Raw genomic sequence first — 16,029 nt, 5'->3', positions numbered from 1 at the left:
TCAGAAGATAATAGATAGAGATGAAAGATCTTTGTATTGCAATGATAGTTCAGAAAGATCGTGAAGGTGGGTTTTACATGAAGCTGGATACTCTATTTATAGAGTCCAAAAAGTTACATTTGAAATAAACAAATAATATCCTACTGACTTCAGTGACCATGCAAGGTTCATTGGACAAACATAAGTAAACACGTTAAGTCAGTAACGTAACTTGAAAGTCTTCATCCAAAGGACTTGGGAACAACAGCTGGCTTTGGCCACATATTCCGCCTCTACGGTAGACAAAGAAACACACTTTTGTTTCCTTCAAGACCAGCTAATTAGTCTTCCTCCTAAAATCTGGCATCCACCCGAAGTGCTTTTACGATCTAGTCTGCATCCTGCATGATCCGCATCTGTGAACGCTTGAAGACTAGAGTCATTGCCCGCAGGGTACCAGAGGCCTAATATTTTACTTCCCTTTAGATATCTAAGGATTTGCTTGACTGCGGTCAAGTGAGATACTTTAGGTTCAGCTTGGTACCGAGCACATAAACTTGTTGCAAAGACAATATCCGGTCAGCTTGCAATGAGATACATCAACAACCCAATCATTCCTCGGTAGGTTTTGTGGTCAACTGACTCTCTGGTAGGGTCAACTGAGATCTTGCATCCAAAGGCCGTAGGGACCTTGGCTGAGGAGCAATTTTCCATTGAAAATTTCTTCAGCAACTTAGTGGTGTACTTTTCTTGATGTATGAATATCCCTTGAGGGACTTGTTTAACTTGAAGCCCTAGAAAGAAGTTGATCTCTCTATTCGTGCTCATTTGAAATTTACTTGTCATGAGCCTTACAAAGTCATTCACCATACCGTGATCAGTTTATCCAAAAATGATATCATACACATATACTTGAACAAGCATCAAGTGATTATCATTTGCTCGTACAAATAACATGGGATCAATCACACCTCTTTTGTATCTAGACGTTACAAGAAACTCAGTGAGAGTCTCATACCATGCCCTTGGTGCCTGCTTAAGACCGTATACTGCTTTTTCCAGCTTGTAGCAGTGGTTTGGAAATTTCAGACTCTCAAAGCCTGGAGGTTGTTGAAGGTAAACTGCCTCTTTCAGTTCTCCATTCAGAAAGGAACTTTTTACATCCATTTGATGCACTTTGATGTTTTTGTGTGCATAATACGCTAAGAAGATGTGTATTGCTTCCATTCTGGCTACGGGGACATATGTTTCATCGTAGTCAACGACTTCAAGTTGACTGTACCCCTTAGCAAATAACCGGGATTTGTTTCTCACCACCGCACCAGAATCATCTAGCTTGTTTTTATATACCCATCTTGTGCTGATGATTAGATGACCTTTCGGCTTCGGTACCAATTTACACACATTAATTCTTTCAAATTCAGCAAGTTCCTCTTGCATAGCAACAATCTAATCGGGCTCCAGGAGTGCTTCTTTTGTAGTTCTAGGCTCGACCGAAGACATGAATGTTGCATAGTGACTATGGTTAGTTAAATCACTAGAGGATCGAGATTGGATACCTGAGGATGGGTTGCCGATGATTTTACCCGGTGGGTGATCCTTCGTCTAAATGTGAAGACGATTTTGTTGGTGATCTGCAGCTGCGGTTGAGGAAATATCTTCAACGCCAGAGGACTCTGCGGTTGGAGAAGGTAGTTCCCCTTCGACTTGGGAGCAGCCCGCAGATGTATCCTGGACTGTAGGAATTTGAACTGCAGCTGTTGAAGGAGGTTCCCCTGAATTGAGGATGGGAGTTCCCACTGAACAGAAAATGGTTCTCCTTGAACCAGTGACATCGGTTCCCCCTATATTGATGAGTGAGTGAAAACCGTTGAATCTGATCTTGTGTCAGTGTTCTCAACTTCTTCATCCTCAGAGTCTTCAGGAGCATTTGATTGGATAGTGACTATACGGGTAGAAACTGACGCTGCATCTTCTGGTATTGGAACCTCGATGGTTGTCACTTCCAACCGAGTTGATCTTTACCCCTGAACCGGCAAGGTGGAGGTATTGAGCGGCAAATCTTCAGACAAGGTTGGACCGAATACCCCACCATGTTGTTGCTGATGGGTTTTAAGCATTCTAACACTCCTATGGTGTACATGCAACCGTAGAAACCTTGGATCTATGTTTTCTCTATTATACATGCAAGCTTTCATTTTTCCAAGGTTTCATCCTAACTAGCATATCATGGGGTATATGTAATATAAAAAACTAGTAGAATGACATACCTTTCTTGTTGTTTGGATTCCTTAAGACTTTGTGAGCCTAGCACCCCAAATGTGATGCCTTAAATGCTTCACACAACACCACCAACTTTTGGAATAACTTGAGAGAAGAATATTGTGCACCAAAATCGGCTAGCCCTCACTAGTATCTTAAGTAGTGCCGGTTTTGCTAGGGTGAGGCTTCTTTATATAGTGTGCTCATTAGGGTTACACCATGTAACTCCTGCCTTTCCATATTCTTCATGATCCACGGGTTTTAACCTCCATGGAGTATCCATGGGTAACCACATGGGTTTAGCCCAACATGAAGAACTATGGATCATAAGCCCACTATATAAGAATGAATGATTTAAGAAATCAATCCCCATTTATTTAATTAGTCTCTTTTGATCACAAACTTAATTCCAAACTAATTGTTGATCAATACTAATTAAATAATTCATATTAATATATTAGAACTTATAATATATTAATAAACCATAAATATCCTCTTCTCACAAAAGTCTATCCAAATGTTCCGATGTCATGCAACCCAAATGGAGCATGCCAAATTGGGTCAAGTACATACCAAATATAGTTATGGACTTAGACACCTTATCCAACAGTCTCCCAGTTGGATAAGTCTAATAACTATAACTGCAAGTATGACTTCAGGATCCGACCAGCAATCGTAGCTCTTCAAAGTCTCGTGGAACTAAGTTGTGCCATTTTAGATAAGTGATCATATAATCCTCTGTTCAAGATATCAGCCGGACAAATACATGCAACAACATCGTACTTATTGTCTAGCAGTTTGTTTCCCGACTTCCGATTTGTTTGACATAGAACTTAATCGAACACATCAATTCAGTTCTGACCGGGCCTGGCACATAAGTCAAAACAAAATCATCGAGGGGCCCAAGATATCGCTTTTAATCCTCCAAGGACTAAAAGGAACAAAAAAATTCGACTCCTATGCTTCTACTGACTAATCATCAAATTTTACACAACATCATGTTTTATAACATCATGTTACTGATGCATTTTCGTACTATCAATGTATAACCAACTCATAGTCAACAATCCATATCTCTTGGTTTGAAGAATTATATGATATTACCGTCTCACGATCACCCGAGATAAATTCCATGAAGTGATACAAGTGAGTGTGGGTTGAATCAAATACTCAGAACTTATGAGCACTCATGAATGTTGCAGCAACAATTGCTATGTCTAATACAATTCAGACAAATCTATAAAACCTATTCGCGACAGTCTTATTTCAATACCTACTTCCAAAGTTTGATCGACTGTGGATAGTTTAATAATATAATTATTCTGGAAGTCAAAACATGCAAAATGAAAAAATAGTAAAAGATTGACACAAGACGATACCATACTAGTAAATAAAAACATCTTTTATTTAAACATCAAATGTCAATTACATTTCAACTATTACAAGTTTCGAAAGCTATCTAATTACTAAAACTAATATCATCCTTCAGCCCAATGCGCCGCGCATGCTGTAAATGATTAACCCTACACAATCCCTTCGTGAGGGGATCTGCTGGGTTCTCATCCGATGATACCCTCTTTGCCACGAGGTTTCCTTCTTCTACTCGATGTCTAGTGAAGTGGTATTTTCTGTCGATGTGCCTGGATCTGTCGTGATCCCTTGGTTCCTTGGCTAAGGCAACTGCACTCTCGTTATAACAGAAAATCTCCATAGGCTCCCTAATAGCTGGTACAACTCCAAGGTCTCCAATGAAGTTCTTCAGCCATATTGCCTCCTTCGCTGCCTCGCTTGCTGCTATATACTCTAATTCGCAAGTTGAATCAGCTAATGTCTCCTGCTTGGAACTATTCCAAGTAATTGCTCCTCCATTTAGGGTAAAGACCCAGCCCGAATGAGAGTGGAAATTGTCACTGTCTGTCTAAAAGTTGGCATTACTATACCCTACTACTCTCAAGTCATCACTCCTACCAAGGGTAAGGACCCAATCCTTAGTCCTCCGCAGGTACTTGAGAATGTTCTTTACCGCAGTCCAGTGAGCCTTGCCCGGATTCCCTTGATATCTCCTGACCATGCTCAAAGCAAAGGCCACATCAGAGCGAGTACAAGTCATAGCATACATGATCGAGCCTACAGTGGAAGCATATGGTACTCGACTCATCTCAGCTATCTTAGCCTCTGTACTCGGGCTCTGAGTCTTACTCAGTTTGGCATTACTCTGGATTAGTAAGTCACCTTTCTTGGAATCCTGCATGCTGAATCTTTTCATCCCCTTATCCAAGTAGGTACTCTGACTAAGTCCAATTAGTCTCTTACTCCTGTCTCTCAATATCCTTATCCCTAGGATATAGGCAGCTTCACCAAGGTCCTTCATAGCGAAACACTTCCCAAGCCAGGACTTAACCTCCTACAAGGTTGGGATGTCATTTCCGATGAGTAGTATGTCATCCACATACAATACCAAAAAGCTAACTATACTCCCACTAGCCTTAACATATGCACAGGACTCATCATCGCTCCTCGAAAAGCCAAACTCTTTGACTTTCTCATCGAAACAAAGATTCCATCTGCGAGATGCTTGTTTTAATCCATAAATGGATTTCTCAAGCTTACACACTCTATTAGGGTATTTTGCATCGACAAAACCCTCTGGCTGACTCATGTAAACATCCTCAGCCAACTTTCCATTAAGGAAAGCGGTTTTAACATCCATTTTCCATATTTCATAATCATGAAATGCATCAATGGCTAGCATAACCCTAATAGACTTAATCTTCGTTACTGGTGAGAAGGTCTCATCATAGTCAACTCCCGGAGTTTCAGTAAAGCCCTTCGCAACCAGTCGCGCCTTATAAGTGTGTACTTTCCCATCCATGTCGGTCTTCTTCTTGAAGATCCACTTGCACCCAACTGTCTTACGACCCGGTACATTGTCAACCATACATGGACTGAATCTCGTTGTCCATAGCCTCTTTCCATTTGGCAGATTCAGGGCCTGACATGGCTTCCTTGAAGTTGTTAGGTTAATCCAAATTTATCAGTGTACTATCACTGATAAATGCATCACCTTCTGTAGTAATATGGAAACCATAATAAAACCCAGGTGTGTTCCTAACCCTTGTGGAACGCCTCAGGGGTACGGACTCATCAATCGGCTCAACAAGAGTTTCCTCCACAGGTTGATTGCTAGTGTTTGAGGTTCCTTCACCGCTTGAATCTTGAAGTTCTTCAAGGTCAATTTGCCTCCCACTGTTTCCTTGGCTTATGAATTCTCTCTCACGAAAGAATCCTCTCCTCGCAACGAAGACAACATTGTCACTCGGTCTGTAGAAGAGATAACCAAAGGATTTATGTGGGCTGCCGATGAAAATACACTGGTCACTTTGAGGTTCAAGCTTGTCGTGAATCTCGCGCCTCACGAAAGCCTCACAACCCCAAATCTTGATGTGGTCTAGAGTGGGAACTTTCCCAGTCCACATCTTGTGAGGTGTTTTGGCAACCTTCTTGGTAGGGACTAGATTAAGGATATGGGCGGCAGTCTTTAAGGCATACCCTCAAAATGAGATTGGTAACGAAGCTCGACTCATCATGGAACGAACCATGTCTAATAAGGCTTGATTGCGCCTCTCAGCCACACCATTCAGGTGTGGTCGTCCTAGGAGGTGTCAATGGTGAAACAATTCCACATTCCTTAAGATAGTCGAGGAACTCGATACTAAGATACTCTCCACCTCGATCAGATCGGAGCATCTTTATCTTCCTGCCCAACTGATTCTCCACTTCCTGTTTAAACTCTTTGAATTTCTCAAATGTTTCCGAATTATGCTTGATTAAGTAGACATAGCCATATCTACTATAATCATCAGTAAAAGACACATAGAAGCGGTTAGCATCCCTTGTAGCGGTTTTGAAGGGTCCACACACATCAGTGTGTATGAGGTCCAACAAACCTTCACCCATAGCACAAGTACCAATGAAGAGTGAATTAGTCATTTTTCCAAGTAAACAAGATTCGCAACTATCATCTGACTTTAAGTCAAATGACTCCAAGACTCCAGTCTTTTGGAGTTGGCCTATGCGCTTCTTGTTGACATGTCCAAGACGACAATGCCACAAGGATGCTTTATCCAAACTAGTGGAAGAATCAATATGCAATACATTATTTCCTAAGTTGTCTAGAACCGACACAGTTTCATATACACCATTACAAGGTAATGCTTTATTATAAAGAACACCATTATAAAAAGCATTAATACCACCACATTTATTATCAAATGAAAAAGTAAATCCTTGTTTGTACAAACCATGAAAAGAAATAATATATCTCGCAATTTCAGACGAGTAACAACATTTATTCAAATCTAATACTAATCCACTACTAAGCAATAAAGAATAAACTCCAATCTTGGTGACAGGTGAAACTTTCCTATTCCCCATGATCAAGTTTATCTTCCCGTGCTCCACATCCTCACTTCTTTTTAGGCCCTGTAAATCAAAACAAATGTGAATTCCACACCCTGTATCAAGGACCTAAGAATTAGTATGTGGTGAGTTATTAGACAATATAGTGTAAATGCCTGCATGGGTGGGTTTCACTTTCCCATCCTTAAGATCCTGCAAGTACTTGGGGCAGCTTCGCTTCCAGTGCCCTTTTTCCTAAGAGTAGAAACATTGTGCATCCTTCGGGTTGGAAGAGGGAGTGGCAGAACCACCTTTGGTTCCAATCGAAGAGGAGCCATGAAGAGACTTTCCCTTGGTACCCTTCGAAGGGGTCTTCCTCTTTTTCACTTTACCTTACCCGATTGCCAGAACAGGGGTGGTGGTAGGAGTGGTAACAACATTCTTACCTTCGAGACTACTTTCAACAGTCCTAAAAAGTCCTTGAAGTTTGCTAAGTGTGACCTCCTCCTTGTTCATATGATAGGTCATGCGAAAATCATCATAACAGGAGGGCAGGGAGTGTAGAATAACATCTATTGCTAACTTCTCATCAAAGTTCACATTTAACTTTAGCAAACGGTCCACGAATATTTGCATTTCTGTAGGTGGCCCGTGATGGATTCTCCATCCTTCATTTTCGTTGTTATCATGGAGGTGATGATTTCCTACCTTTCCTGACGAGCACTCTGATAGTATCTTTGCATCAGGTCCTGGTGCATCTCATAAGGGTATAAATCTTCATAGGATTTCTGGAGTTTTGTTGTCATGGTAGCCAACATGATACAAGATACCTTAGTGGCATCCTTCTCATGGGTAGTGTACTCAGCAATCTCCTCTGGAGTAGCAGAAGACTCATCAATAACCTTTAGCTCCTTATCAAGGACATACTCCTTGTCTTCATAGCGAGTGACCATCCTTATGTTCCTAATCCAATCATTGCAATTAGTCCCATCAAAGATGACTCTCCCAAAAGATTCATGAGAGAAAAGGAGCCAGTAGGGTTTGAGCCAGAAGCTTTGTTGGAGGACATCTGACAAGGAAGAAAGACAAGTTTAGATTAGATAAAGAGTCCTTAATAAGACACCCAAAATGAAATATTAAGGCTAGAACCCAAAACAATATTTTATAACTTGGAAGACGGATGCCGTAATCCAAGCTACAAAATATTTGAAGGTAGGTAAATAACGATTTACCAATTTCCACCATGAAAAACGAAACAGATTATTAGGTTTTTATTGGATTGAAACTCCTAGATCTTTTGAGATTCATTGAACAATTCAATAGCATGTTTAAATCTCGATTATGCCCTTCAAGTTTGTGACTCGGATACCGAGGATCACAAACAAGGTGTGAATAACCATGCAAATTAACTTGGTACTCTTAATTTTATCACCTAACCGATGTGCCGTGTAACATCCGTCTCTTGAGGTATTGATTAAATATGCAAATTAATATTGGTTTTGGACTAAGGTTTGGGCAATGGCCCTTGTTGGAATGGACCCTAGAAGATTGGACCAAGGAGTGGGCTGCCATAAGCCGTACGCGGGGCGTAACCCGGCGTACGTAGGGCGTAGTAGTTACATTGGATGCGCGATACTCGGGGGCGTACGTGCAGCGTACCATGAGGTACGCGCAGCGTACGCGGGCAGATGCCAAACCCTAATTTTTAGGGTTTAAGACATATATAAACCCCATTATAGCCACCCCTTTGGCCTCCTCACCTGTCCCTCACTCTCAGAAAACCCTAGTTCGTCCCTTACTTCATTTGTTTGTGTGCTTGACCTTTGAAGTTTATTTTGGTGAAGAAGGGCTTGGAAGAAGTGAAGCAAGGTTGAAAGAAGAAGCATTTGAGTATCTTGAGCTCAAGGATCTGGAACAAGTTCACCTTTGGGCACTCAAGGGAGGTATAAAGCTCCTATATTTCCTTCTTGAATCATAGATCTAGGTTTTGGAAGATTTGGACCTTTTTAGGTCCAAAGATTGGATCTTGATCATGCAACTTCGACTTTGAGCTTAGGGTTGCCACCCTTGAAGCTCAAAGTGTTCTTTTAGCTGTAAAGTTGCAAGCTTTGAGGCTTTTATGAACCATGCAAGAGATCTAGCAATTTCCATGATGGTTCTTTGTCATTTTTAGTGTTGGGCTCATTTGGTGGCTTGCAAGCCACCAAGTGATCGACTTTATGGGCTAGGACGAAGTATTGGACTCATATCTGTAGTTTGGACGATCTGTCTTAATAGATTAAGTCGTTTTGGAAATGATGGCTTAACAAGAGAGTACGCTGGGCTTACACGCCAGTACGCACAGCGTACAAGTCATTCAAGCAGTATGCGCAACGTACAGATGAGTACGCTCAACGTACGCTCAGTCAGTGGACTTTTGTTATTGGGCCTCGGTTTGGGCCAAGTTTTGGACATAGTGGTAATGGACTGTGATGGGCCTTTAGAAGTCAGCTAAGGGCCCAAGGATTACTGGACTTGGGACGAAAGCCCATTTGAGGAGTTGGCCCCAATTCAGAAAATTGGCCCATTTGGGGACTTAATGGGCCTTAGTAAGGACTAGAAAGGATTGGGCCTAGGTCATGGCCCAAAATAGATCAGAGGGGTAAAATGGTCATTTTACCCATGGCAGAGTTATCAGTTTTTGACTAAATGTTTATTTGGTCATTATAGCCGGGGAGTAGTTGGAGCAGCAGACAGTGTCACCTTTGCATGAGTTTTTTTTTCAGTAGTCAGTTGAGAGGTGAGTTTCCTTCCAGTAGGAACGGGTCTACGGCCACAATGTCGGCCCGTTTAGATGAAAGTAGTTTCGAACTTCGGTCCGATGCCGGGGTGGTCCCGAGAAGTAGTTATGTATGCTCGATGTCTTCGTGAATCATGCATGTTTATGTTATGTGTATATGTTCCGGACTCCGGTCCGATGTCGGGCAAGCCCGCTACAGTATATGTGATTATGTTATATGTTCATGCTTATGTTATGTTCAGTTTATTCCGGACTTCGGTCCGATGCCGGGCGGGGCCCAATGCAGTGGGTCGGACCCAAGTTATTTCGGACTTCGGTCCGATGCCGGGCGGGGCCCGATGAAGTGGGCGGGGCCCAAATTATGCTGGACTTCGGTCTGATGCCGGGCGGGGCCCGATGCAGTGGGCAAGGCCCAGTATCTGTTATATGTGTTATTGTATGGTATGTGGTAGTTTGGGGGAGCTCACTAAACTTCGTGCTTACAGTTTTTTAATTTTGGTTTCAGGTACTTCAGCTAGCAAGGGAAAGGGCTCGGGATGATGGCATGGCACATACCACCGTGTTTCTTAGCCTGGGAGTTTACTTTGATATTTTATATTAGATTGTGATATGATAACAGTTTTATGAGATTTTGAGATACATGCTTCATGATTTTATACTATGGCAATGATATTTATGTTTGTTAAATGATTTTGAAAACGAAATTTTTGGCTAGTATTTTTGGGATGTTTTAAGTTGGTATCAGAGCCTTGGTTTGAGGGATTCAGGCACACTTTCGGTGTGTCTGAACTCAAACTAAGGAAGTAGTATGAAATTTTCAAAAGAAAAACCATTTTTACAAAAGGATTTTGAAAATAGAAAAAGAACTTTGAAAAGAAAAAAGGGTGTGGTGCATGCAATCAGCCGAGCTCAAGTAACTACTCCTAAATTACCCATACAAGTTTATGCTATGTTATGATTATCAGCTTTATTAGAACAACATGCTAGATTAGGACTAAGGATCTAGGAAGGATGCCTTATGTGCCTGCTATATGTGTTCAGCTTTATGAGAACTGCATGCTAGTACAGGTTAGTCAGTATGACAGTCATAGTAGTAGATGCTTGATTATGTGTGCTCGATACTCAAATGCTGCTTGCTTTGTGCTTTACGAGTCTTAGTTATCTTTTACTAAGTAGTAAACGAATATGTTACGTTGCATATTGCAAGGACTAAATAATTTCAGAAGGTTAAGTCTAGCTCTATTTCGCAGCTCTTGTCTGAGTCCAACCATTGTAGCGTAGGATCTCTCATTCGAAGAATTATCTAGTCTGAGTAATATGTAATAGTATTCGCGAGCTAGTTAGGGAAAGAAAGCAGGGACTTCTTATGCAGCTGATGGCGGAGAGTGGGTTGGTGATTACCCTAGGGAAAGCCTAGGGAGAGTTTAGTATGAGATCAGTAGTAGTAGTAGTAGAAGGGACTTGGTGGAGTCGAGGCAGTTCTTGAGGAAAGCATGGATAGATGTGGAAGGTAGTATGGGCCCGTACTACTGAAAGCAGAGGATCTATACTCGAATCAAGGAACGCTGAGATAAGACCAGGGAACTTGTAGTGTATATGATCCCTCCAGTTATATTAGTATTCTGATGTTGTTATGATGTGTTTCAGAATGGTGGTTTTGCGCTCTAGACCAGCAGTGGGTAGCTCAGGTGCGGGAGAGGGATCAGGCTCGGGCTCTGGAGCTGGGCAGTTAGATGAGCAGACCAGGGAGTTTATCTCCTCGGAGGTCACACGCATCATACTAGACCAGACTCCTGTGATTTTTGGGTCAGTCAAGGAGGGTATCTTAGAGCTTCTGGATGAGAAGCTGAGCGCATTCCGTACTGAGAAAGCGGCCATGATGGGATCGCACACATTGACTTTCAGGGAGTTCAGAGCTTGTGGAGCTCCCGACTACCATGGGGCTCGGGACCCCATTACGACTACCAGATGGTTGGCGGATGTCGCCAACGCGTTCCGCACCAGCAGATGTCCCGAGGGGGACAAGGGCAGACTAGCATCCTGTCTTCTGAAGGACAGGGCACGAGATTGGTGGGAGGAGGTCGGGAGAGCCATTGGAGACGACACTGTGTTGGATGCGATGACCTGGAGTGATTTCACGACTAGGTTTAGGGTCAAGTTTGCACCTGTCATTGAGTTGTAGCAGCTTGCTAGGGAGTTTCAGGACCTCCAGCAGACGACAGAGACGGTGGCAGAGATTACCGCCAAGTTTAGGGAGAGGGCCCTTCTCGTTCCGCAGTATGTGGTGGACGAGGAGATGAAGAAGTCCCGGTATCATAAGATGTTGCGGAGTGATATCCGTCAGTTTGTGAGCCGCTTTAGCTGCAAGACACTGGAGGACATGATTGTGAGGGCTCGTGAGAGGGAGATTGACCTAGAGATGGAGAGGAAGAGGAAGCCAGAGGTGGCGTCTGGCGCAGCAGGTCCGGGCAGGTTTCTGATCACAGGTCTAGGGGACAGCAGAGCCACAGTCGGTGTGGAAAGTGTGGCAGGTTGCACGATGGTGTGTGCAAGGCGGGGAGTTCTGGCTGCTTCAAGTGCGGTCGGACAGGGCATATGAGTAAGGATTGTACAACTTCTACCACTACCACCACAACATCCGATCTGATTTTCTTTCAGTGCAATCAGAGGGGCCACAAGAGATCCCAGTATCCGAGTTTAGCAGCAACAGGGAAGGTGTCGGCACCTGCCCCTACTACTTTGAGGACTACCGACGGCCGCCAGGGTCGTGCTGAGGCGCCGGTGGCGAAGAGCAGAGCCTTCCAGTTGACTGCTCAGAGGAGGCACGAGCGACTCCTGATGTGGTTGCTGGTATGTATTTTTCTCCATCTTCTCTTTATTACTTTTGATTATTACTCATGTTTATGTGTTGTTTTATAGGGTCGTTCCTAGTGAACGACATTTCAGCTATGTTATTGTTTGATTCGGGGGCTAGCCGATCGTTTGTGTCGCTTGCACTTAGCAAGCGATTTAGCAGAGCTCCGGGGGAGCTGGATTGTCCACTTGTCGTTGAGATAGCAGATGATAGGACAGTCAGGGTCACGAGAGTTCATAGAGGATGTAGACTTCGGTTATTCGATGAGCAGTTTTCGGTAGACTTGGTTCCTATTCCCCTTCGAGGGAATAAGGTTATAGTGGGTATGGATTGGTTGAGCCCCAACGGGACGATGATTGATTGCTAGCTGCAGCTAGTGAGGGTTCGCACTCATAGTGGGGGAGATTTAGTAATTCAGGGTGAGAGACCACATCGCGGACCGATTCTCTGCTCAGCAGCGAGAGCGAGACGTTACATTCAGCAGGGTTGCACGAGATATGTTGCTTACATCATGGATACCCAGGATAAGGGTAAGGCGACAGTCGATGATGTATCGGTAGTGCGAGAGTACCCGGACGTAATCCTGGAGCATTTGCCTGGGATACCTCTGGAGAGACAGGTTGAGTTCCGGATTGACCTGGTTCCTGGTGCGGCTCCAATAGCCAAGGCACCATATCGATTGGCTCCTCCCGAGATGCAGGAGTTGTCTACGCAGCTGCAGGAGCTGCTAGACAAGGTTTTTATCAGGCCGAGCAGTTCACCATGGGGAGCCCCGATCCTTTTTGTGAAGAAGAAGGACGGGTCGCACCGTATGTGCATCGATTATCGGGAGCTGAATAAGGTAACGGTGAAGAACCGTTACCCACTCCCGAGGATAGACGATTTGTTCGACCAGCTTCAGGGAGCATCTTGGTTTTCCAAGACTGATCTACGGTTCGGATATTACCAGATGCGGGTCAGAGATGATGACGTGCAGAAGACCATTTTTAGGACCCGCTATGGTCCTTACGAGTTTGTGGTGATGCCGTTTGGGCTCACCAATGCTCCAACCGCGTTCATGGATCTCCTGAACCTCGTGTGCAGACCGATGCTGGATTGGTCTGAGATAGTATTCATTGATGATATTGTAACATCCTGATTTCCAGGTATTATGTTTGATCATTTATTCTTTTGAGAAAAAGGGAGGGACTCGACGAGTTGAGGCGTAGACTCGTCGAGTAGCATCGCGTGTGCTGACTGGATTAATGAACGGACTCGACGAGTTGGAAAGGATGGACTCGACGAGTCTGCGCTGTAAAGTGAAACCCTAAATCTCAGGGCCTAAGCCCTATTTAAAGGCCCTTATGGCCGTCATTTGCGGCCATTACTCCGCTGTGAAAACCCTAGAGAAGAAAGGAGAGCTTAGAGAGCATTTTGGAGGCTAATTCTTCATCCTTTGGTGTGATCTTGCAAGAAGGAGTGGGAAAATCCAAGCTAGATCGATTGTGGAGCTTGGATCTGTGTTGTCCACACTGAGATTCACGTTTTGAGGTACAAGTTCCTTCCCATTTTGTGTATTTGATAGATTCCTTGAATCTAGGGTTTCCTTTGCACAATTTTGAGTTAGATTGTGAAGCATATGAGGTCCCTTTGGGTAAAGATGATAGATCTGGACCTTGAGAGGTCCAAAAGGTCCCAAGCTTCCAGCTTTATGAGGTTTCATGTGAACCTTGAGAGTAAAACCCCATTGTAAAGGTTATTTCTCCATTTTTGGCCTTATAAGCATTGCATTAACGTAAAGTTTGAACCTTTACGTAACTTTCAAGTGTTAGAAGGTTGGATCTACTGGTTGGTGAAGCAGATCTGACCTCAAAAGTTCTTTTGAGTGTTTTCATGGAAGGGACTCGCCGAGTCCATTAGTGTACTCGACGAGTCGAGTCGGGGTTGCCCCGCGATTCGTGACAGGAGGAACCCGTCGAGTGGAAGGATGACTCACGAGTCAAGAGAGACTAGAAGGATCCAGAGAACCCGCATGGACTCGCCGAGTTGCCCGTGTGCACTCAACGAGTCGGGTCAAAGTTTGACCGTTGACTTTCGTTGACCTTAGGGTTCTGGTCAAGACTGATTCAAGAGAGTTCAGGGAGGGGTAGAATGGCCTTCTACCCAGTCTCTGGAGATAAGACTATGAGAGAGTATTTATTAGGGATGTTATTTGAATGATAGGAGGAGGCTAGGTCGGGACGTTGAGCACGAGAGTTATCCGACTTCATTGAGGTGAGTCTTCTCACTATACTGTACCTGGAAAGGTACCTATGTGTGACCGGAAGGTCTTGTATGCTATGAGGTATATGTACTGTATGCTGATATGTGATATGTATGTGTTATGTATGTCATGATGTGGACCGGAAGGTCAGGAGTATATGGACCGGAAGGTCAGAGTGATATGGACCGGAAGGTCATTACTGGTAGGACCGGAAGGTCTACCATGGTTATGGGACAGAAGTCCCCTGAGACACAGGGACCGGAAGGTCTTATAGCCTTGAGTGGCGTATGTGCGTATGTGGTATTTTGGGGAACTCATTAAGCATTTATGCTTACAGTTGTTATGTTATGTGTTTCAGGTACTAGCGAGGATCGCGGGAAGGCGCCGTCATGATCCGTACACACTTATGGAGTTTATGTTATTCAGATTATGGGACATGTTTTGTTATGACACAATGGATACATTATGTTTTTATGATTATCGTGTGATTGAAAGTATGATTTAAAAATGAAAAATTGTTTTGAAAATTTACGTTGTTACAAGTTGGTATCAGAGCCTTGGTTTGAGGGATTCAGATGCATCTTCGGATGTATCTGAACTCAAACTGAGGATTTGAGAAAGTTTTCATAAAATAAACAATTTTTCTAAAAGAGTAAAAGATTTTGAGAAAGGCAGAAGGGAGCAGTGTGTACGATCAGCCAGCGCCTGAACGGTGATTTCCTAAAATACCCTTACATTATGTGTTATGAGATATGTTATGATATGATATGCATGCTAGAGTAGGCTAGGTATTCATATTAGGACTAGAGTGGCCTGATTTGTGATGCCTTAGCCTAGGAAGGATTTTGCTGCTATGTGATGCTTGAGAGCGAGTAGGTAGCAGTGAGGAGCTGATGAGAGGTCTACCGAAGGGTAGCCTATGCCAGTGAGATATAGAGTACTTGTGATCTGGGATCCTAGGAGGAGGACTTGGGGTGAATATTGATGTGGTGTGGATGGTAGTATAGGGCCCATACTACTGAAGACATCGGATCAGTGCACAATCCAAGTAAGAATCCTTAGGGTACTAGGGAGCAAGTAAGGTTGAGTTATCGAGTGCGAGTATGCTCGAGCAAGTCTCTGATATTATTATGTTGTATTTCAGAGACATCATGGTTGGGACACGCCATGGACCTGAGACGAGCGGCGTGAGTGACGAGGAGCTTCGTTAGATGATCCACGATGAGGTGGCAGCGGCGATTCGAGACGAGATTCCGGAGATGTTTGGGTCTATCAAGACCACATTGATTGAGACTTTTGATGAGCGGTACGCAGCGGTGACTGAGGCTGCGGCTGCTGCAGCTACTGCAGCTGTGGCTGCTGCCCGGCCTCAGGGAGGTGACTCGTTGTTGTTACGAGAGTTCAGCAACACGAAGCCACCAGAGTTTGACGGGACGCAGGATCCGATCGCTGCGATGAGATGGATTTCTGATATTGAGGGATGCTTCTACACGTGTTCATGTCCGGAGCATCTGA

This window comes from Lactuca virosa, chromosome 7 (assembly GCF_052849685.1).
Source record: "Lactuca virosa cultivar CGN04683 chromosome 7, Lactuca_virosa_CGN04683_v6, whole genome shotgun sequence".
In the NCBI taxonomy this organism is placed as follows: Eukaryota; Viridiplantae; Streptophyta; class Magnoliopsida; order Asterales; family Asteraceae; genus Lactuca; species Lactuca virosa.
Note: the sequence above shows the minus strand (reverse complement) of the source record.